Source organism: Nyctereutes procyonoides, unplaced genomic scaffold (assembly GCF_905146905.1).
Source record: "Nyctereutes procyonoides isolate TBG_1078 unplaced genomic scaffold, NYPRO_anot_genome, whole genome shotgun sequence".
In the NCBI taxonomy this organism is placed as follows: domain Eukaryota; kingdom Metazoa; phylum Chordata; class Mammalia; order Carnivora; family Canidae; genus Nyctereutes; species Nyctereutes procyonoides.
In genome coordinates, this window is record NW_026575159.1 from 2,992,602 (window position 1) to 3,015,097 (window position 22,496).

General features: G+C 36.4%; 1 non-coding gene across 1 annotated transcript; it reads right to left on the reverse strand.

The window, feature by feature from the left end:
• Window positions 1-16,529: 16,529 nt before the first annotated feature.
• On the reverse strand, window positions 16,530-16,632 carry LOC129502693 (U6 spliceosomal RNA). The gene has a single exon (XR_008663016.1). It is a non-coding gene; the product is annotated as a U6 spliceosomal RNA (small nuclear RNA).
• Window positions 16,633-22,496: the final 5,864 nt, after the last annotated feature.

The window sequence follows — 22,496 nt, forward strand, 5'->3', positions numbered from 1 at the left end:
AAGTTCTGAACACAGGTGCCTGACCAGGACTTGTTCTCCCAACAACTGTGTTATGATGTCATATTATCGACCTGGTTACAACATGGCCCATGTTCCTCAGCAGAGAGCAAATGGCACAGGCTCAGTAACACACACCACCGCTGAGGCATGGGAATCTGTGAGGAGGAGACAGAAGGCACAGAACTTTTCCTGTTCCTACAGGAAAAGACTAAAAGGCAACTTGTACACATAAATGATGACCCTTCTCTCTCAGTATTATTGGGAAAGGAAAACATTTTGAGTAAAGAGACTTTTCTCTGGTTAGCCAATTGTTGAATTTTTAAAAGGTCCCAATTTTCCTAATATGGAATTGATTCTGTGTCATGTAAGTAAATTGAGCATGGTGGTACTCCTTTTTCCTAATTAGATGGCTTTATTTTTAATCATTCTGGCTATCAATTTTCAACATGATAAGGGACTTAAATTTTGTATCATATGCTCAACTGTATTCCGTGTTTATGAACATTAAAGATAATTTGAAAAGTGTAGCAAAGTATTAACATAATCAAGGTCACACTAAGAGGTAACCACGAATGGTATTTTAGTACATTTCCTTTTAGTACTTCCTTTAGTATTTTTAGTATTCATATTTATAGATGTTATATATGATGGATATTATTACTATATGTAACTTTGTATTATGCTTTTTTCAGCAGACATGATATAGCTGCTTCCTTACATTATTAAGTTCTTTGTAAATGTAATATCCATGCATAATTCTTTTAAGCATCCCCCTGTTGTTGAACTGACCTATAATTTTGTATGTTTTTTTAAAAGGACTTTTACTAATATTGTTAATAATTCCTCAATACAACTGCTTGTGTTTATAATGAAACCGTATTTTGGAGATTGTGCAGTCTGTGGTGTGCCAGTTATGTTATTCTCTCTAAAACAGTCACTGGTGAGAGAAAAAGCTTGAACTGATAAAGTCACTTCACTAGAGATCTATGTTCCATGCTCTTTGAAAATTTGATTTGTTAATGTTTTTTTTCCATGTCAATAAACTTAACTCTTTTAAAAGCAGGCAAAGAAGCGATGTACTCCATGCCAATATTTGTAATTTTGTTATAGTTTTCTTGGAACTTTTATAGGAAACAATAAATGTAAGCCTTTCCAAGTAACATTGTGAACTTCAATTTTATTTTAATGATTCTTCTTCACTAAGTGGTGCTTAAGTGTTTAATGTTTTTCAGGGATTAAAAACTAGCTATTGATGCATTCTGTGATGAGTTCATGGGGTTATATCTATAAATTTCAAGTCTTGGGGATTAAATTTGCTAAACGCTCTGGAAATATCCTTTTGCATTTTCTTTTTTAAATGAATATATTCTAATATTCATCTTTGTTTCTACCTGTATAGACTCTTTCTTTGAATATAAAACAACTGTAATAACTTGGTGATCAATCTGTGATGATGGCATGTGCGCACTTTTTTTTATTTATAAATAAATAAATTTAAATCTCAGCAATTTTCATCAAGTATGGTGGTAGCTCATGCTTAGGGTCAAATTTACAATATCCAAAATACAAGATTTATCTATTTAACCTGATTGAACAAAGAGATACTCAGTTAACAGCAAATTATATTTAAGAAAAACTTGTATAAGTAGATTACCAATTTTAAAAAAATTGAATATGAAAAAATATATACCTAACATTAAGATCATCCTGGGTAGAATTTAATCTTTGATAATTTGTACATTTCTTGAATTATAAAATATTTAAATTATATATATATTAACTGCTCTTGTGGATATTTTGAAGTTTACTAAAGACGACAAAAACAAAATATAAAGTAAACAAAACAAACAAGGAAACACAACCCCAAGAACCCAAGAATTTGTATTTTTTTCATTTGTTTTTATTGAAGTTCGATTTGTCAACATACAGTATAACACCCAGTGCTCATCCCATCAAGTGCCCTCCTCAGTGCCCATCACCCACTTACCCCAATCCCCTGCCCACATCCGCTTCCACAACCCTTTGTTCTTTTCCCAGTTTGGAGTCTGTCGTGGTTTGTTTCCCTCTCTGATTTTTCCTACTCAGTTCCCCTCCTTTCTCTTATAATTCCTTTCACTATTTCTTATATTCCCTGTATGAGTGAAACCATGTGATGATTAACTTGCAATTGACTTACTTCACTCAGCATAATATCCTCCAGTTCCATCCACATTGAATCAAATGGTGGATATTTGTCCTTTCTACTGGCTGAGTAATATTCCATTGTATATACAGACCACATCTTTATCCATTCATCTGTTGAAGGACATCATGGCTCCTTCCACAGTTTGACTATTGTGGACATCGCTGCTATGAACATTGGAGTGCAGATGTCCCACCATTTCACTACATCTGTGTCTTTGGGGTAGATACCCAGTAGTGCAATTGGGTTGTAGGGTAGCTCTCTATTTTTAACTTTTTGAGGAACCTACACATTGTTTTCCAGAGTGACTGCACCAGTTTGCATTCCCACCAACAGTGCAAGAGGGTTTCCCCTTCTCCATATTCTCTCCAAAATTTGTTGTTTCCTGTCTTGTTAATTTTCATCATTGTCACTGGTGTGAGGCAGTATCTCATTGTGGTTTTGATTTGTATTTCCCAGATGGAAAGTGATACAAAGCGTTTTCAGAACCCAAGAATATTAGAGTTGGAAGAGTCTACAAACTTTATCTAGTATAAACTTCCTAGAAGACTGCTAAGGAGAAAATGAATCAATTTACTTAGAAATGAGCTCTAGGCTGTCTGACCTCTAATTCATGTATTTTTTTCTAACATAGCACATTAATTACTCCTTATGAGGCATAGGCTTGTAAATATGACTTAATGTTAGGTTAATCAGCTTCCTGTCCAAAGATCCAAGACAGGAATGAAATTAATTACCAAGATGGTGACATGGCTCATTCCTGACTTCAGTCTCCCTCACAAGAAGAACTAATAACTATTCATAGGTAAAATACCACTGAGAAAGTATTAGAACACAGGGGTTAGACTGAAATGCCCCCATACTGCAGAGACTAAGACTGCATTCGAAGTGTCAAAAAAAGTGGTTCCATGTTGACATTACCCCTCCCCCAAGCCAGCAGAGAACTACACTGATAGGTCTCCCTTGAGCTATGGTTCTTTCACCAAAGGAAAAAAAATGCCCAGGGTGGACATTCAGCTTCCCTGGCATTGTGGATCACTTCTTGGGAGCTCCAACTCTGGTATCATCCCATAGTATTACAGGGACGTGTGAGGCTTGACCACTGGGAATCTGATTCTAATGGAGATGAAGGGAAGTGTTTGCAACAGCCAGTGCTCAGATCTTGGCAAGTCAAATTCCTATCTGCAGCATCTGTGTAGTTGTCTGAACTAGTATCTTAGTTTATCTGCAGAGCCAAGATGGCAGTATGCCTTGATCAAGAAATTCAGTGGGGGCACAGATCCACCTGATTTGGGTCCTCAGAGAAACTTGCTGGCCCTGAAAACTAGTCCATATCCCCAAAAAGAGCCTTCTTGGTCTTAGAGCCAGTTCTCTAGCTTTGCCCAAGCAAAGAAACTAATTCATAGTTCCTCCCATTGCTAAATATAACATTCAGCCCATCTGACCAGAGAACCTAACCAGAGAAAATGAGAAGCTGTGTAGCCCCTTCAATGGTCTTGTGTGCAGTGGTACTTAAACAGAGAGCACAGACTATGGTCTTCCTCATCTGCACGCAAAACCAGTGGCCCTGTTTGGCCAGGGAATTAAGTGTAATCTTTTTTGATTTGGGTCCCCTAAAAAGCTATACAGGTCATGGGACCCATTTAGCTGCCCTGCTGGGGCAGGGGAACTAATTCATAGCCATACCTGCTGCTGAGAATATTACCCAGTTCTGACATCTAGAAAGCCTGAACAGAGAACCCAGTCAATAGTGGAACCCATCCTACAGCCTTGCTTGGGTGGGAAAACAAGCCAGCAGTCCTATATAACTATTCCCCATCACTGGTACATATTCCTTACTCCTACACCTCAGAGCTCAGGTAGGGGCCTTGATCCAAAATAGACTCTAATAATAAACCTACCTACTAAGGACATAAGAAGAAGACCTGGCCAGAAACTCAACTGAATTGATTGATAAAATATTCTTTCTGCCAAAGTGAATTTGTAAAGCCTGGAAAGGGAAACTCCTCATTGACATGTACAGATACCAATATAACGAGTCAAGGATCACAAAACAAAACCAAAAACCAAAACAAACCCCACAAGTAAATGTGAACTACCAAAGAACACTAATAAAACTTTAATAACTGATCCCCCCAAAATGGAAATTTATGAACCGTAAGACAAGGAATTCAGAATAATCATCTTAAAGTTTAATGAACTACAAGAACACAAGATACACAATTAAATAAAATTAGGAAAACAGTGCATGAACAAAACAAGAAGTTCAACCAACAAATAGAAACTATCAAAAACAAATGGAAATATTAGAGCTGAAAAATATAATAACTGAACTGAGAAGTTCAATACAGAGCTTCAAAAGCAAACCTAATCATAAGGAAGAATCAGTGACCTAGAAGACAGGACATTTGAAATTGCTCAGTCAGAAGAATAAAAAAGAGTGAAGAAAGCCTATGGGACTTATAGGACACAACCAAAAGAAACAATATTCACACTGTGGGAAAGCCAGCAGAAAAGAGAAAGGGACAGAAAATATATTTAAAGCAGTAATGGTTGAAAACTTGCAAAGCCTGGGGAAGGAAACAGATATCCAGGTCCATGAAGCCTAAAGGACTACAAATAGGAATATACCAAGACACATAATTAAATTGTTAAAAGTCAAAGAAAAAGAATTTTGAAAGCAGCAAGAGAGAAAAGACAAGTTACATATAAGGGAACCCCGATAAAACTATCAGCATAGTTCTCAACACAAAGTCTCCAGGCCAGAAGAGAATGGGATGATATTCAAAATACTGAAAGAAAATAACTGTCAACCAAGAATTCTACACTTGTAAAGATATCCATCAGAAGTGAGAGAGAGATGAAATTTTTCTCCCAAGCAAACAAACCTGAGGTAGTTTATCACCACTACACCTGTCTTACAAAATAAAAAAAATAAAAAAAGGAGTTATTTGAATGGAAATAATGGATGCAAATTAACATCATAAAAACATAAGATAGCATAAAACTCACTCATAATGCTAAATATGTAGTCCGATTTAAATTCTCTAATATGGAAAAGATGTATGCAAATCACTTACAATTCTAAAGTTAAAAAACAGTAAAAATGACCATACCTATGATAACCTGTTATTGGATTCATAATGTAACAATATTTAAATTATAACATCAATTACCTAAAATGCGAGGGAAAGGAGAAGTAAGAGTTTAAAGTTTAAGAACGCTATCAAGGTTAACTTGTTAACAGTTTAAAATATGGTGCTATAGTGGTGCCTGGGTGGTGCAGTTGGTTAAGTGTCCTACTTTTGATTTGGTTCAGGTCAGGATCTCAGGATTGTGAGATTGAGCTCCCCATTAGGCTCCATGTTGGGCTTAGAGAGCTTGCTTAAGATTCTGTCTCTGCCCCTCCCTGTCTCCCTCTCACTTGCTCACTAAAAAATAAAGTAAAATAGGGATCCCTGGGTGGCGCAGCGGTTTAGCGCCTGCCTTTGGCCCAGGGCGCGATCCTGGAGACCCGGGATCGAATCCCACGTCGGGCTCCCGGTGTATGGAGCCTGCTTCTCCCTCTGCCTGTGTCTCTGCCTCTCTCTCTCTCACTGTGTGCCTATCATAAATAAATAAAACAAAAAAAATTAAAAAAAAAAAGTAAAATAAACTAATAAAATCAAATAGGGTGTGATAATTTTAAGATACCTTATGTAAGTCGCATGGTATCCACAAAGGGAAAATCTGCAGTCATCATACAAAAAAGCATAATAAAGAAGTCAAAGAAAATTGATACAAAAAGACATCAACACATGCACAAAAACCACAGAAGGATTGGAAGCAAGAAACAATGTATCTACAAAATAGCCAGAAGATAATTTACAAAATGGTGATAGTAAGTTCTTGTCTGTCAATAATTACTTCAAACATAAATGGATTAAATTCTCTAATCAAAAGACCCACAATGGCTAAATGGATAAAAAAACTAGACAAAAAACAAAAAAACAAAAAAACAAGATCCAATGAAATGCTGCCTACAGGTGTCATGTTAGCCTTAGATGCACAAAGACTGAGAGAAAAGGGATGGAAAAAGATATTTCAAGTGAATGGTAATCAAACCAAACAAAGCAAAACAAAACAATGACAACAAAAAACAGGGGTAGCTATACTTGAACAAAATAGACTTTAAACCAAAAATGGTAAAAAAAGACAAAGAAGGTTTTTATACGATAAAAGGATCAATCTGTCAAGAAGATATAGCAATTATAAAGATTTATGTACTCAACATTTGTTCACCTAAATATATAAAACAAAAACTAACAGGCTAAAAGAAGAAATACATTGCAATATGATAATAGGTAAGGACTTTTCCAGCCCGCTCTCAAAAATGGATAGATCTATAAAGAAAATCATTAAGAAAATTAGATTTGAACAACACTATAGACCAAATGGACATAACAGGTATATACAGAACATTCTATCTGACAACACAAGAATACACATTCTTCTTGAGTGTGCATGCAACAGTTTCTAGGATAGATCATATGTTAAGCCACAAAACAAATCTTAGAAAATTAAAGAAAATTAAAATCATACTGTTTCTTCCCTGATGACAATTTTTGAAACTAGAAATCAGTAACAGGAGAAAAACTGGAGAACTCATAAATACATGGAAATTAAACAACAGTTTCCTGAACAATCAATGGATCAAAGAAGAAATTAAATGGAAAATAAAAAAGGTGCATTGAAACAGATAAAAGTGGGAACACAACATGAAAAAACTTATGGGATGCAGAAAAACCAGTTTAAGAGGAAACTTCATAGCAATAAACACCTACATTAAGAAATAAAAAAGTTCTCAAATAATCTAACTTTATACCTCAAGGAAATAAAACAAACTGAGCCCAAAATTAGTAAAAGGAATGAAATAAGAAGGATTAAAGCAAAATATAAATGAAATAGAGAACAGTAAAACAATAAAAAAGATTAACAGAGTCATTTGAAAAAAATAACAAAATTGATAAACTTTTACCAAGACTAACATAAAAAAAGAGAACCCAATCAATAAAATCATAGATGAAAGAGGACACATTACAACAAATAGCACAGAAATACAAAAAATCATAAGGTATTATGAACAGCTATCTGTCAACAAATTGGACAACATAGAAAAAAAAGAAAAAAATCTTAGAAGCATGCAACATACCAAGACTGAATCAGAAGGAAATAGAAAATCTGACCAATTACTAGTAAGGAGATTGCATGAATAATAACAATAAAAAATATATATTCCAATGAAGAAAAGCCCAGGACCAGAGGACTTTTTAATGGTGAATTTCATCACATATTTAAAAAAGAATTAATGCCAATCCTTTTTAAATTCTTCCAAAACAATCAAAGAGTAATTTTATGAAACCAATATTACCCTGATATCAAACCATAAAAAGATACTATAAAAAAAAACTATGGGCCAATATCCATGATGAATATAGATGCAAAAATTCAATAAAATACTAGCAAAAGGAATTCAGTAGTGTATAAAGGGCCATTAACCATGATCAAGTGGGATTTGCCCCTGAGATGCAAGGATAATTTAACATACACAAATCAATGTGATACATCACATTTATAGAATAAAAGAAAAATAATTATGTTATTATCTCATTATACACAGAAAAAGCATTTGAGAAAATTCAATATCTGTTCACAATAAAACTTCTGAACAAATTAGTATAGAATGAACTACCTCAACATAATGAGGGCCATATATGACAAGCCTAAAGCTAACATCATACTTAATTGCAAAATATTGAGAACTTTTCCTTTAAGATCAGAAACAAGACAAGCATGCTCACTTTCAGTACTCTTATCTAGCATAGTCTAGAAATCCTAGCTAGAGAAATCAGGCAAGAAAAAGTAAGTCATCAGAATTGGAAAGGTGGAAGTAAAATGGTCTCTATTTGCCGATGATATAATTTTGTATATAGAAAATCCTAGGGACTCCACCAAAAAGTTGTTAACCTAAAAGACAAATTCAGAAAAGTTGCGGAATATAAAATTAACAAACAAAAGAGTGTAACTTTTTATATACTAGAAACATTTTTCTTTTGGAAAAGAAAATAATCCCATGCACAAAATTTTAAAAAGTCAAAGATAATAAAATACTTAAAAATAAATTTAAGGAAGTGAAAGATCTCCACACTGAAATCTATAAGACATTGATAAAAGAAATTGAAGACACAAATAAATGGAAAGGTACCTGTGTTTGGATTAGAAGAATATTGTTAAGGGGTGTTTGAGTGGCTCAATCAGTTGAGTGACCAACTCTTGATTTAGGCTCAGGTCATGATCTTGGAATCATGAGATCAAGCCCCACATGGAGCTCCATGCTTAGTGGGGAGTCTGCTTGGGATTCTCTCCATCTTCCTCTCCCTCATTCCTCCCACCCTGCTCAGGCTCTCTCTCTCCCTCAGTCTCCCTCTCTCAAATAAATCTTAAAGAATATTGTTTAAAGGTCCATACTACCAAAAAGTCACCTATAGATTCAAAGCAATCCCTGTCAAGAATCCAATGGCAGGGGGGAGGGGCAAGATGGCGGAAGAGCAGGGTCCCCAAATCACCTGTCCCCACCAAGTTACCTAGATAACCTTCAAACCATCCTGAAAATCTACGAATTCGGCCTGAGATGTAAAGAGAGACCAGCTGGAACGCTACAGTGAGAAGAGTTCGCGCTTCTATCAAGGTAGGAAGACGGGGAAAAAGAAATAAAGAAACAAAAGGCCTCCGAGGGGGAGGGGCCCCGCGAGGAGCCGGGCTGAGGCCGGGGCGAGTGTCCCCAGGACAGGAGAGCCCCGTCCCGGAGGAGCAGGAGCTGCACCAACCTTCCCGGGCGGGCGGAAAGGGGCTCGCAGGGAGTTGGAGCAGGACCCAGGAGAGCGGGGATGCCCTCGGGCTCCCGGGGACACTAACAGACACCTGCGAGCGCAGGAGAGTGCTCCGAGCTCCCTAAGGGCTGCAGCGCGCACGGAGGGACCGACCGGAGCAGCTCGGAGGGGCTCGGGCAGCGGCTCCGCGGAGGGGGCTGCGGGGCGGGAGCGCGAATCCCACAGCGCAGGCCCCGGAGCACAGGGCGCCGGGACACAGCCCAGGATCCGGCCTCCTCCGGGACAGGCAGAGGCCGGGAGGGCCCAGGACAGCGAGGACGCTCCTGCCCCGAGCTGAGCAGATCAGCGGCCCCGCCCCGGAGCCTCCAGGCCCTGCGGACGGAGAGCCGAGAGCCCGAGCCCCGTAGTTCCTGCGGAGGCTGAATCCAGGCTTCCAGAGTTGCCATAGCAACTGCGGCTGATCCTCCTGGGGCCCACGGGGTAAACAACCCCGCTGAGCCCGGCAGCAGGCAGGGGCAGAGCAGCTCCCCCAAGTGCTAACACCTGAGAATCAGCGCAACAGGCCCCTCCCCCAGAAGACCAGCTAGAGGGACCAGTGATACTCCCCCGTGTTCCAATACAACTTGTTTTTGGCCACTCTGCACTGAGCAAAATGACTAGAAGGAAAACCTAACTTCAAAAGAAAGAATCAGAAACAGCCCTCTCTCCCACAGAGTTACAAAATCTGGATTACACTTCAATGTCAGAAAGCCAATTCAGAAGCACCATTATACAGCTACTGGTGGCTCTAGAAAAAAGCATTAAGGCCTCACGAGACTTCATGACTGCAGAATTTAGATCCAATCAGGCAGAAATTAAAAATCAATTGAATGAGATGCAATCCAAACTAGAAGTCCTAACGACGAGGGTTAACGAGGTGGAAGAACGAGTGAGTGACATAGAAGACAAGTTAATGGCAAAGAGGGAAACTGAGGAAAAAAGAGATAAACAATTAAAGAACCATGAAGACAGATTAAGGCAAATGAACGACACTCTGAGGAAGAAAAACCTACGTTTAATTGGGGTTCCCGAGGGCGCCGAAAGGGACAGAGGGCCAGAATATGTATTTGAACAAATCCTAGCTGAAAACTTTCCCAATCTGGGAAGGGAAACAGGCATTCAGATCCAGGAAATAGAGAGATCCCCCCCTAAAATCAATAAAAACCGTTCAACACCTCGACATCTAATAGTGAAGCTTGCAAATTCCAAAGATAAAGAGAAGATCCTTAAGGCAGCAAGAGACAAGAAGTCCCTGACTTTCATGGGGAGGAATATTAGGGTAACAGCAGACCTCTCCACAGAGACCTGGCAGGCCAGAAAGGGCTGGCAGGATATATTCAGGGTCCTAAATGAGAAGAACATGCAACCAAGAATACTTTATCCAGCAAGGCTCTCATTCAAAATGGAAGGAGAGATAAAGAGCTTCCAAGACAGGCAGGAACTGAAAGAATATGTGACCTCCAAACCAGCTCTGCAAGAAATTTTAAGGGGGACTCTTAAAACTCCCCTTTAAGAAGAAGTTCAAGTAACTCTGAACATGAATGGGCTTAATGACCCCATCAAAAGGCGCAGAGTTTCAGACTGGATAAAAAAACAGGACCCATCTATTTGCTGTCTACAAGAGACTCATTTTAGACAGAAGGACACCTACAACCTGAAAATAAAAGGTTGGAGAACCATTTACCATTCAAATGGTTCTCAAAATATACCCTAAAAACTACAGAACACTTCTGAAAGAAATTGAGGAAGACACAAAGAGATGGAAAAATATTCCATGCTCATGGATTGGCAGAATTAATATTGTGAAAATGTCAATGTTACCCAGGGCAATTTACACATATAATGCAATCCCTATCAAAATACCATGGACTTTCTTCAGAGACTTAGAACAAATTATTTTAAGATTTGTGTGGAATCAGAAAAGACCCCAAACAGCCAGGGGAATTTTAAAAAAAAGAAAACCATATCTGGGGGCATCACAATGCCAGATTTCAGGTTGTACTACAAAGCTGTGTTCATCAAGACAGTGTGGTACTGGCACAAAAACAGACATATAGATCAATGGAACAGAACAGAGAACCCAGAAGTGGACCCTGAACTTTATGCTCAACTAATATACAATAAAGGAGGAAAGACGATCCACTAGAAGAAAGACAGTCTCTTCAATAAATGGTGCTGGGAAAATTGGACATCCACATGCAGAAGAATGAAACTGGACCACTCTCATGCACCATACACAAAGATAAACTCAAAATGGATGAAAGATCTAAATGTGAGACAAGATTCCATCAAAATCCCAGAGAAGAACTCAGGCAACACCCTTTTTGAACTTGGCCACAGTAACCGGAGAAGGACAAACAGTGTATGTTCTCATTCATTTGGGGAATATGAATAATAGTGAAAGGGAATATAAGGGAAGGGAGAAGAAATGTGTGAGAAATATCAGAAAGGGAGACAGAACATAAAGACTTCTAACTCTGGGAAATGAACTAGGGGTGGTGGAGGGGGAGGAGGGTGGGGGGTGGGGGTGAATGGGTGACGGGCACTGAGGGGTACACTTGACGGGATGAGCACTGGGTGTTATTCTGTATGTTGGTAAATTGAACACCAATAAAAATTAATTTATAAAAAAAAAAAAGAATCCAATGGCATTTTTTTATGAATGTAGAAAAAGAATCCTAAAATTTATATGGAACTACAAAATACCCAAACAACAAAAACAATCCTGAGAAAGAAGAATAAAGTGGAAGGTATCACATTTTCTGATTTCAAGCTATATTATAAAGCTATAGTAGTCAAAACAGTATGGTACTGGCCTAAAAACCATATATACTCCAATAGAACAGAATTGAGAGCCCAGAAATATACCCATTTATATATAGGCAACTAATATTTGATAGCAATCTTAGAATACTCAATGGATAAAGGACAGTCTCTTCAATAAATGGTGCTGAGCAAATTGGATATTCATATGCAAAAGTATAAAACTAGGCCCCTATTCTTCACCACTCACCAAAATTAATTCAAGATGGATTAGAAACTTAAGTCTGGATACTCTAAAATTCTTTAAAGAAAACACGGGAAAAAGTTCTTTGTTTTTTTTTTTTTTTTAAAGATTTTATTTATTTATTCATGAGAGATACACACACACACACAGAGAGAGAGACAGAGAGAGAGAGACAGAGACCCAGGCAGAGGGAGAAGCAGGCTCCATGCAGGAGCCCCACGTGAGACTCGATCCTGGGTCTCCAGGATCACACCCTGGGCTGTAGGCTGCACTAAACCACTGAGTCACCAGGGCTGCCCGGGAAAAGTTCTTTGACATGTGTCTTGGCAATGATTATTTGAATGTGACACCTAAAGCATAAACAAAATACAAAATAACTAAGTGGGACTACATCAAAAAGCTCTGTTCAACTAAATGAAAAGAAAACTTATCGAATGGGAAGAAAAAAATATTTGCAAACCATGTATCTGATAAGGGTTATTATTTTAAATATATAAGGAATCCATACAGCCTGACAGCAAGAAAACAAATAATCCAACTAAAAATGGGCAAAGGACCTGAATAAAATACATGGAATATTTTTCCAAAAAAAATATGTGAATGATCAACAGGTACATGAAAAGCTGCTCAACATCACTAGTCATCAGGGAAAATGCAAATTAAGACCACAAGAAAGCACCTTACACTTGTTAGTATGGTTACCATCAAAAAGACAAAAGATAACACATGCTAGAGAGGATGTGGAGAAAAGGCAACACTTGTGCAGTGTTGGTGGGATTGATCCAGCAGCCATCAAAAATAAAATGAAGTTTTCTTAAAAAACTAAAAAGAGAACTACCATGTGATTCAGCAATTCTGCTTCTGGGTATTTATCTAAAGGAAGTGAAAACATTATGTCAAAGATATATTTTCCCCTTTATGTTCATGGCAGAATTATTTACAGTAGCCAAGGCATGGAAATAACCTAAGTTTTCATGAATGGATAAATGGATAAAGATGTGATTACACACACACACACACACACGTGTGCGTGCATGCATACATACGCAATTAGATTATTCAGCCATAAAAAAAGAAATCTTTTTATGCATTTACAACAACATGGACTTTGAGAGTATTATGCTAAGTAAAATACCTGAAAGAAAGACAATAGTATGTGATCTCATTTATATAGGCAAACCTTAAACAAATATTTGTGGTTTCCGGAGAGGGGGGTTAGGGAGAGGTAATTGGATAAATGTGATCAGAAGGTACAAACTTCCAGTTATCAGATGAATAATTACTAGAGATGCAATTTTCAACATAATGACAGCAGTTAACACTACTGTGTGGCACATTTGAAGGTTGTTAAGAGAGTAAATCCTAAGAGTTCTCAACACAAGGAAAACATCATAAGGAAAATCTTTTTTCCTCTTTTTTCTTCCCCCTGTACCTATATGAGATGATGGATGTTAACTAAACTTGCTGCGGTAATCATTTCACAATATATGTAAGTCAAATCATTATGCTCCACACCTTAAATTTATACAGTGCTTTATGTTAAATATATCCTAAAACTGGGAAAAAGAAAATTGCCAAGGGAAATTTAGGGCTCTTGTTTTGATGATATTATCAACTACTGGCATATTCCTCCAGTTTTAAGATGCCATCATTTTTTTAAAAAAGATTTTATTTATTTCTTCATGACAGAGAGACAGAGAGAGGCAGAGAGAGAAGAAGCCTCCATGCAGGGAGCACAATGTGGGACTCGATCCCAGGAATCCAGGGTCATGCCCTGGGCCAAAGGCAGGTGAGAAACCATTGAGCCACCCAGGGATCCCCAAGATGCCATCATTTACAAAAAATAAAATTGGTTTAATTACAGTTCAAAAAAAAAAAAACCACACCACTACACAAATATATATTTTTAAAGATTTATTTATATATTCATGAGGGACACACAGAGAGAGAGAGAGAGAGAGAGAGAGAGAGAGAGAGAGAGAGGCAGAGACATAGGTAGAGGGAGATGCAGGCTCCCCACAGGGAACCTGATGTTGGACTTGATCGAGATTCTGGGATCATGCCCTGAGCCAAAGGCAGATGCTCAACTGCTGAGCCACTCAGGCATCCCTCACTACACAAATATTATAACATTACTGACTTTCTAAGTAGTAAAATGAATATCTTAGATTCAAAGATGTAATGTACTCTTTTTGCAGGTACTTGTTGGCTTGTATACATTTAGTCTCTGTTCAGATGCAATTTAAAAAGATCACTTATTGACTTATTCCAGTAGGGGTGCTTCCTTTTAAGGTGTGAATCCTCTAAATCTGTTGGTGATCCAGGGTAGTAACTATGGTTTCATGTGGGTTCCATTTGCAGGTCCTTCCTTCACAATGTCTGAACAAGTTTACCTGATACTTTAAAAGAACAAAATACTTATTTGAAACTTAACATCCACTTTTAAAAATATTCAATTTATACTTAACAGAAGCTTAAAGACAAGATATTTGTCTTTAAGCTTTAATGATCCTTGTATAATTTTTCTAAGCTTCAGAAACCAAATTCATGGCATAAGTGCCACTCCTGATGGCTCTTCTACCTTTGACAGCCATAGAGCTAAAATGTGGAGCTTATATAGAATGACATACATAAAACAATACTCTAGGAACTGTTATTCATGGTCTGAGTTAGCTCTTGGGTTGAAAACTATCAACCATTTTCTTGTGACTGGTGAAGTCCCTAGGTGGGTATGCTTAGAATGACGTATCTATTAGAGTCTTGGTCTATTCTAAATATTCATTTCCTCTTAGTTTTGTTTGTAACTCTGATCCATATGATTTACTTCTATCTCTTACACCTGAGGCTCACTGAGAACAGTGAATGTTTGCCTGCCATGGTTCAGAGCTCAGTTTGTGAGGGACATATGCTTTCTGTCTGAACACACTATCAGTTGTAATTCTACAGCTTATTCCATCTACTGTTGCTCAAATAGATACACAAAGGGAGTGGTATGAACTACAGTTCTCTTGTGTGACTCCTTCCAAATGCCCTCAAGTAATAAGAATGGTCCAAATACATTCTGAATGAGTTTTGGCAGGAAATATAGCCTGTAACAAAAGTTGCTGGGAGATGTCCTCTCATGATGGAAATTCTTTCTAAATCTGTTTCCTTCATTGTTGTTGACTGTCTTTTACTTAGAACCAATAAAAACAAAATAAACATGCAAGAAACCCCACACCCCACCCAAACAAAACAAACAAACCTGTAGCCCATAGTCCTGTATTTGCAAAAGGTTATAGATTTTTTGCTTACAATGTGAAATCATTCTTTCCTTACTTTAGGCTGTTTTCAGCCCATGCAGAGAAAAGACTGGTCATAAGAAAAAGGTGATTCCATACCTTTGAAAGATGAAATAAGAATAAGTTAATATAGAATATCAGATGGTTCCATGGTAGTTCTCAAACTCTAAGTCCATGGAACACTGTTGTTTCTTGAGCTGAACAGATTCCAATGAAGACAAAAATAAAATACTTCACAGCAGCCTTTTCCGGATTCTGGGAAAAGAAAGAATCCACAGACATGATTTTCCCAATTTCAAGTTATTTCAACTTTTTAATCTTTGCTGTTACTGTTACAGTACTGCAACTGAGATACACAATGATAGAAGAAAGTGCAAATTTAATCATTTGCTTTCCTTATGGACTTGTGTATCTATCACTATTTGTATTTTATACATTTATGAGGATTAAGAGAGGTGGAATGGGGGAGAGAAAGAGATCCTGTAAATAAACATGATTCAAATTTATATAGATACGTCCAGAGCAGGATAGTTTCAATAGTTGAATTCCATTGAACAAAAAGTTATACTGCTTTGTAAAGAACTCCATGATTTTGTTATTTTGACATCTGAACAAGATTAAGTAAAACCACCTAGTAAGATTCACCCACAGTGTTCATTGCCATATCAGAGATCTCTGCTACCACCATAGTTCCAAGTCCTACTCTATCTTCTCCAAGGTTTCTGGAGAAGCCCAATTAAGAGATGTGTATGAAGTTTCTTCCACTAAGCAAAGTTCCTCCTCAGCACGTAAGAGATAATATTCTCTTTCAAGTAGCTTTTTTCTTGATAACTGTTGAAATATTGTGTCACATTAGCTGGTATATTTCCTCACTCAGAATGGCACTGAATATGTCTTCTTGCCCTACCAATTAAATAATCCTGGGCTTATTGCCTTCATGGTAGAAATTCTATTGCAGAAATGTAGAATGAAAGAAATTAATGATTACTTAGCTTTTGCATTTTGAAATATATTTTTGAAGTTCAAGACAAGCTGACATTATTAAGGAATTTTGAACTACAAGAGCTAGGTTTTTATATTTTTCAAAAGCAGAAAAGTTCAAAGCATAAAGTTCATACCAAAAAAGGGTTACATTTTTTTTCAATTTTTTAAAAAATATGGAATGCTTCACAAATTTGTGTGTCACCTTGCACAGGGGCTAGGCTAATCTCTACACAGTTCTAATTTTAGTACACGTGTTACCCAAGCAAGCACTCATGTTTCTCAATGTTGATAAAAATCCTTCAAGTTGGGTTTAGGGAGATAATAAGAGGAAAAAAAGGTGTGTCAGAGTGAATCCTGAATGTGAGTGTCTAAGATATGAATTGGTCATTGTATATTCTCTCTGTGGTTAGGTCCAAGTGGAGGCATACGATGGAACTTCTTATAACTTTCATTTAAGTTTGTCATTTGGAAAGGAGAGGATATATGCTTGCTTCTAAGGTGGAATCCAGGGAAACAGACAAAAATTGGGACAGTCCTAGTGGTACTACATCAGCTTGGTGCAGTAGCAGTGGAGTAGAAATGGTGATGAGATGTGAAGAGACAGATCACACTTGAGATAGCTCTAAAAGACATTTTCCTATGGCTCAAAAGGTTCAGGGAAAATAGACATTTCATGGCCCCAAGAGTGGAAAAGAAGCAGATGAATGGATAGCAGATCAGAAAATGTTTCTCTGTATGGAGAGGGAAACAGGCTGTGGAATAAAAATTATGAATGAGATAGTGGCTCTTAGTGGATGCCAGCACAGGAGGATGGAAAGCTAGAGACTGAGGAGGGTGGAAGTGTCAGCAGAGGACCAGATTCTGGCCCCTACCCAACCTCTCTGCTCCACATCACCACCACTCACTAACACCTTAACAGGTAAGAATCCAGAAACCTGGGAAAGACAGACAGAGAGGGGAAACTCTTAGAAGGCTAGCTTCAATTTGAAATAGTTAATTTTAGAATTGACTAAAATCAGGTAGGATAGGGGTTTGAGTTGATTTATAGAAAACTATGGAGGCATATTATTTTTGCATATCTGAATATTAGGGCCTGATCACTTATACTTGCTACATATGCTTGATTTCTTCCTATTTCTATTATAGAATCTTGATTGGAAATGGTCTTATTTTAGGGTATAGAATTACTTCTTAAAGATTCATTTCTTAAACCAGGCTGTAAAGCAAAATTGTTTACAATGAAAAGTTATTCAAGAAATCCCTAAGGCCAAGCATATAGTACAATATACAGTATATATATTTAATAAATCCCACACAGGCAGTTTTTCTGCCACAGCTGGAGAATAGCTGTTTCTTCAGGTGATACCAGATTAAGTTGTGTGCTTTGTGTCTTAAGACACTTAGTTTGCAAGAAACTCCCAAAATTAGAGACTCATGGGACTGGACACTATCTGAGGGCAGATTTAATTCCTCCTACCTGCCACTCTGAGGTACTGGATCATCCAGGAAGAAGAGCTTTTCCCACATTGTTTAGTTCTCTCTCCTACACACATGCTGGCACTCTTTCTAAACTTACTCCTGTATATTTGAAAAAGTTTTAAAAGGACAGCTGGACTCTTCTGTTCATTCCTGAATTTTTTATCTGTATTATGGCTCTGGGCAAAAGGCCTTTGTAAATCTACCTGGCTTGACAATTTTGGATTAGATCCATTATCATTTAAATTAACCCTCTTTCCTCCCAGTGCTAAGTGTCTGTTCTCCATCTCATAGGGTTAAAGCAATATGGGCTTCTATCTTCACCCAATACATGGAGGTTTTGATAGTATATTAACATTTTCAAAACTATACCTGACTTAGTTCAATAAAACAACTGTCTATTTGAAACAGTAAACTTGAAAGAAACTTCTAACTTCCCCTAGGCATTAGTTTTTGTCTTCAAAATGAAAACCTATTAATGATGATAATCAGCATTTAAAAGCAAAACTAGTCACACATACTTAATTGTGAGCTCAGATTCCATAATTATGCTCTTTAAAAGTAAACTTTTGTGATTATTTTAAGCTAGGAAAAAGAAATTATATTGAATTTTAGTGTTACTGATTCTTATTAGTAATGACTAATAATTATAGGCAATAATTACAGGCAGATAGAAGTTTTCTGGGAATTAATTTTCAATTTAGGAAGCTTTCTAAGAATATAGTTCACTCTTGAGGAACATGGGTTTGAACTATGAGGCTTCACTAATACACAGATTGTTTTGATAAATACAAGGCTATAAATAAATTTTCTCTTCCTTATAATTGTCTTAATATTTTTTCTTGCTCACTTTATTGCAATACAGTATATGATACACATAACACACAAAATATGTATTAATCAACTGTTGATGTTATTGGGAAGGCTGTGGTCAACAGTAGGCTCATTAGTCATCAAGTTTTGGGGAAGTTGAAAGTTATATGCAGATTTTCTACTGCACAGAGGATTGGTTGGTGCCTCTAACTCCTGTGTTCAAGAGTCAACTACATATATGCGCAATTATGAAGTTAAGGTTGGGCATTAAATTTAAAATGAGATTAATACAGCAAATTGTTAAAAATTAAGTTGATGTATACTACATGATCACACATTGCTAGGGCTTCTCCCCAAGTTCCAGAAGGGGAGACTAAAGTGCCCCCAAGCATATATTTTATTGGTTGCATAGAAAATATCACTCTGGGCATTTGCTAAATAATAGACACTGAACTAAACACTTTACATTTGTTATTTCATCTGTTAGATCATATTTCATAGTCATCCTATTTAGAGGTTAGGAAGTCAAAGCTCAGAAGAGGGTGTGAAACTTGTCAAAGTTCACACAGCTAATAATGGAGAACAAAAATTTTAATACATTCAAGATCTGATTCATTCCACATCATTTTAAACAATACTTATTTGAAGTTTGATTAGCACAACTTAAAATGTTATTTTATGTAGTATCAGTTCCAATTAAATCTAAATAGACAGAAATATGTCCTTCTTTCTTCACCCATTCTTTCAATTTATTTTACATGCAAGTTAAATCTTGACCATGGCCAATATTTTGACAAACATTAGATTTGTATCTAGGTTCTGGAAACAATTATGCTTTATAGTAGATCCTGGTTAAAAGCCAGGCTAGGCATAGTATTTTAAAAACCTCAGTAGTGCTATTAACACTCAGGTGAAACACTATATTTACCTACTGATATGTTGAAAACTGATTGCTTTTACCATGTTTGTTTAGATTCATCCTAGAATGTTCTGTTTGGAGGCAAAGAATCTGTGAAAATATAGGCTTGAGATTTGGGGTTGTAATTCAACTGAACCACAAGCTCTGAGTTTTATAGAAACACCAGAGAACAATTTTTCCTGTACTTTGATAACTATCTACTCAGGTTATTGATTTTTGTCATTTCTCTTTGAGCCTGGAGTTTGATGTTTATGATGCTTTGCTATATGACTGCAGACATCTTCAGGTTCCAAGCACAGAGTTGGTTTTATTTGGTGTATTTACAATCTTCCAGGCATCTGGGTATGTTAAAGTCAGAGGTTAAAAAAGAAAAAGGAAAACCATCTTTCATTACATATGTATGTATACATGGAACATTATAAAACATTTATATATTTTGGCAAAGGTTATTTGTGTTTAAATGCAGTAGTTCTTGACATAATGACCCCCTAGACCCTCACTGGCAGATGTTATTTTGCTTCAGGTGCACATCATGGTTTATTTGCTGCTTTGGGTTGTTTAGTTGTGTGATCCTTTTGTTTTTACCTTTACTTTCATGGTGGGTCTTTCAGACTGTGCCATGACTTGGTTCTCATCATCTTAACTTTAATATGTCACAGATCAAGTATCTAATTATGTGCTTTCTTGCTTCCTATGCCCTCTCACTGCTAGTCCCCTGTCAACAACAGTTTTAAGCTGATTTCCTTTGGCAGCAATGCCCCTGAAATTTATCTATATATGCCTCTGAAATTTATATATAACATATATGTTTTTGCCCTGGAGTTTGGCCATACATTTTAAACATCTGGGTTTTAATTAAGATTTTAATTTTGTTCTAGTGACTTCCAATTTACTATTTCTCAGGCAGGCACTTCAGAAAGAGGGATATGAAGAGAGTTTTCTATTCTTCATTGCTAGAAATATTATTAAAGTAATATATAAGTAATATAGATATTTTTGTGCCTTAAAAAGAATATGATGGTGATTGCTCTTCAGATAAGAGTGAGGGGAATGACCCTTTTACAGAAAAAAAAGGCTTTCTTTATTTAATGCTTAGGAAAAAATTTTCCTCTGAGTCTGGGTATAAAACAAGCACTGTTGAAAGAGAATTAGAGTCCTATTATATTACTTTTTAGTATCTGTTTTTTATTTTGCTATATTATTCCAGGAAATGGTATTATTGATTGATTGAGATCCAAGAAGTGATCAAAAACATACATGCCCTATAAAATTTTGAATTTGTTTAGTCTTTTTCAGAAAATTGCTTGCATCGTGCTAAGAGTGTTTAAACCTAATCACTGCTGATACTATGTGATAAGCCTTGGCATTTAGAACATAAAATGTGAGACCATTCTAATTCAGTTCAATCAATGACTCTTATATGTCTACATATAAGACATATATGGCAGTGGCAGAAAATGTGCTCACTGGTGAGAATATGAAAATGACTTATGTGTGCCCTCTCCAAGAGCTCACTATTGATGACAAAATAGAGCATTAATGAAAGAAAGAAAGAAAGAAAGAAAGAAAGAAAGAAAGAAAGAAAGAGAAAGAAGAAAGAGAAAGAAAGAAGAAAGAAAGAAAGAAAGAAGAAAGAAAGAAAGAAAGAAAGAAAGAAAGTCATTTGTTAAAGGAAACATGGCGGAATAATTTTGTCTGAGAAACAATATATTCTTGAATATAGTATTTGATGATCTGTTCAATTAAATTAAATCTGTTCAATTAAATTAACTAGAATAATGCATCATCAATCTCTATAAGTTTATTATTTCAAAGGAAATAGTAGGGAGAGAATAAAACCTCAATCTGGTATCAGGTAGACCTTTGGTCTGGTCAGGGAGTCTTGGCTCTACTTCCTACTGTTGAATGACTTTGTTTTAATGTATGTAAAGTGGTGACAATATTACACGTGGATAGTTTTACTTATGAGATTATCTACTACATAATAGTTTGATAACATAAGCCTTCAAAAATGTTGTTTATTAACTTGATCATTACTAGAAGTAATGAATGGTGTAGAATGGTATAGAGACTGAAGACTACTAAACAAAGTAGCCAGGAGGTGATCATTATATAGGGTCATTTTCTTTTCTCTAAAAACTCATAAGAAATGAAAGAAAAAATTTTATGCTCTTAAAAATATTTTAAAAATATTCATGGGGCTAAGTAATTCTATAGAACAGTGAAACAGTGATTCTCAAAGTGTGGTTACTGGAACAACTATATCAATATCATCTGAAAAGTTGACAAAATGCAAGTTTCAAGGTCCCATCCTAGACCTATTGAATCAGAAATTCTGGGTATGGGGCCCCATTGATTTGTGTTATAACAAATCAGGTGTTTTTTATACATGCTAACATTTGAGAAACACTGCTGCATATTGATATCAACATTACATGTCTTATTAGATAAGTCATTTATGACCAATTTTTTACAAAAATACTTCTTTATTGCCCAGTCTATATTTAGGAATATAGCCCAATTTACTTTCACATGGAAACTTTCAAAGTCATTCTTAATAACAAAGTTTTCCTTTTCATTTCATTAAAAAAAATTGCTTTAGTTACTGGAGAAGAGGAAAAAAAGGAAATTAGAATAAAGTTGAACTTTAGTTGAAATTAAGTGAAATTTAGTATAGACTGAATCATATAAAGTAATAGAATGTTCTGAGAACTTTTCTGCTAGTCATGAGGTGTTGAAGGTAAGAATATATTTTTGATTTCTCCTGATCATAATATTTATGTTACTATTATTTTTCCATAAACTGATTTTTTCTTTTTAACATCTTTTGAAGACTGTCTTCTCCAAATATTTTGTATTCGTTTGGTAGAGAAGATAAATGTTCATAAACATAGCAGAATAGAGGTTGCTTGAGGATTTGAATTTG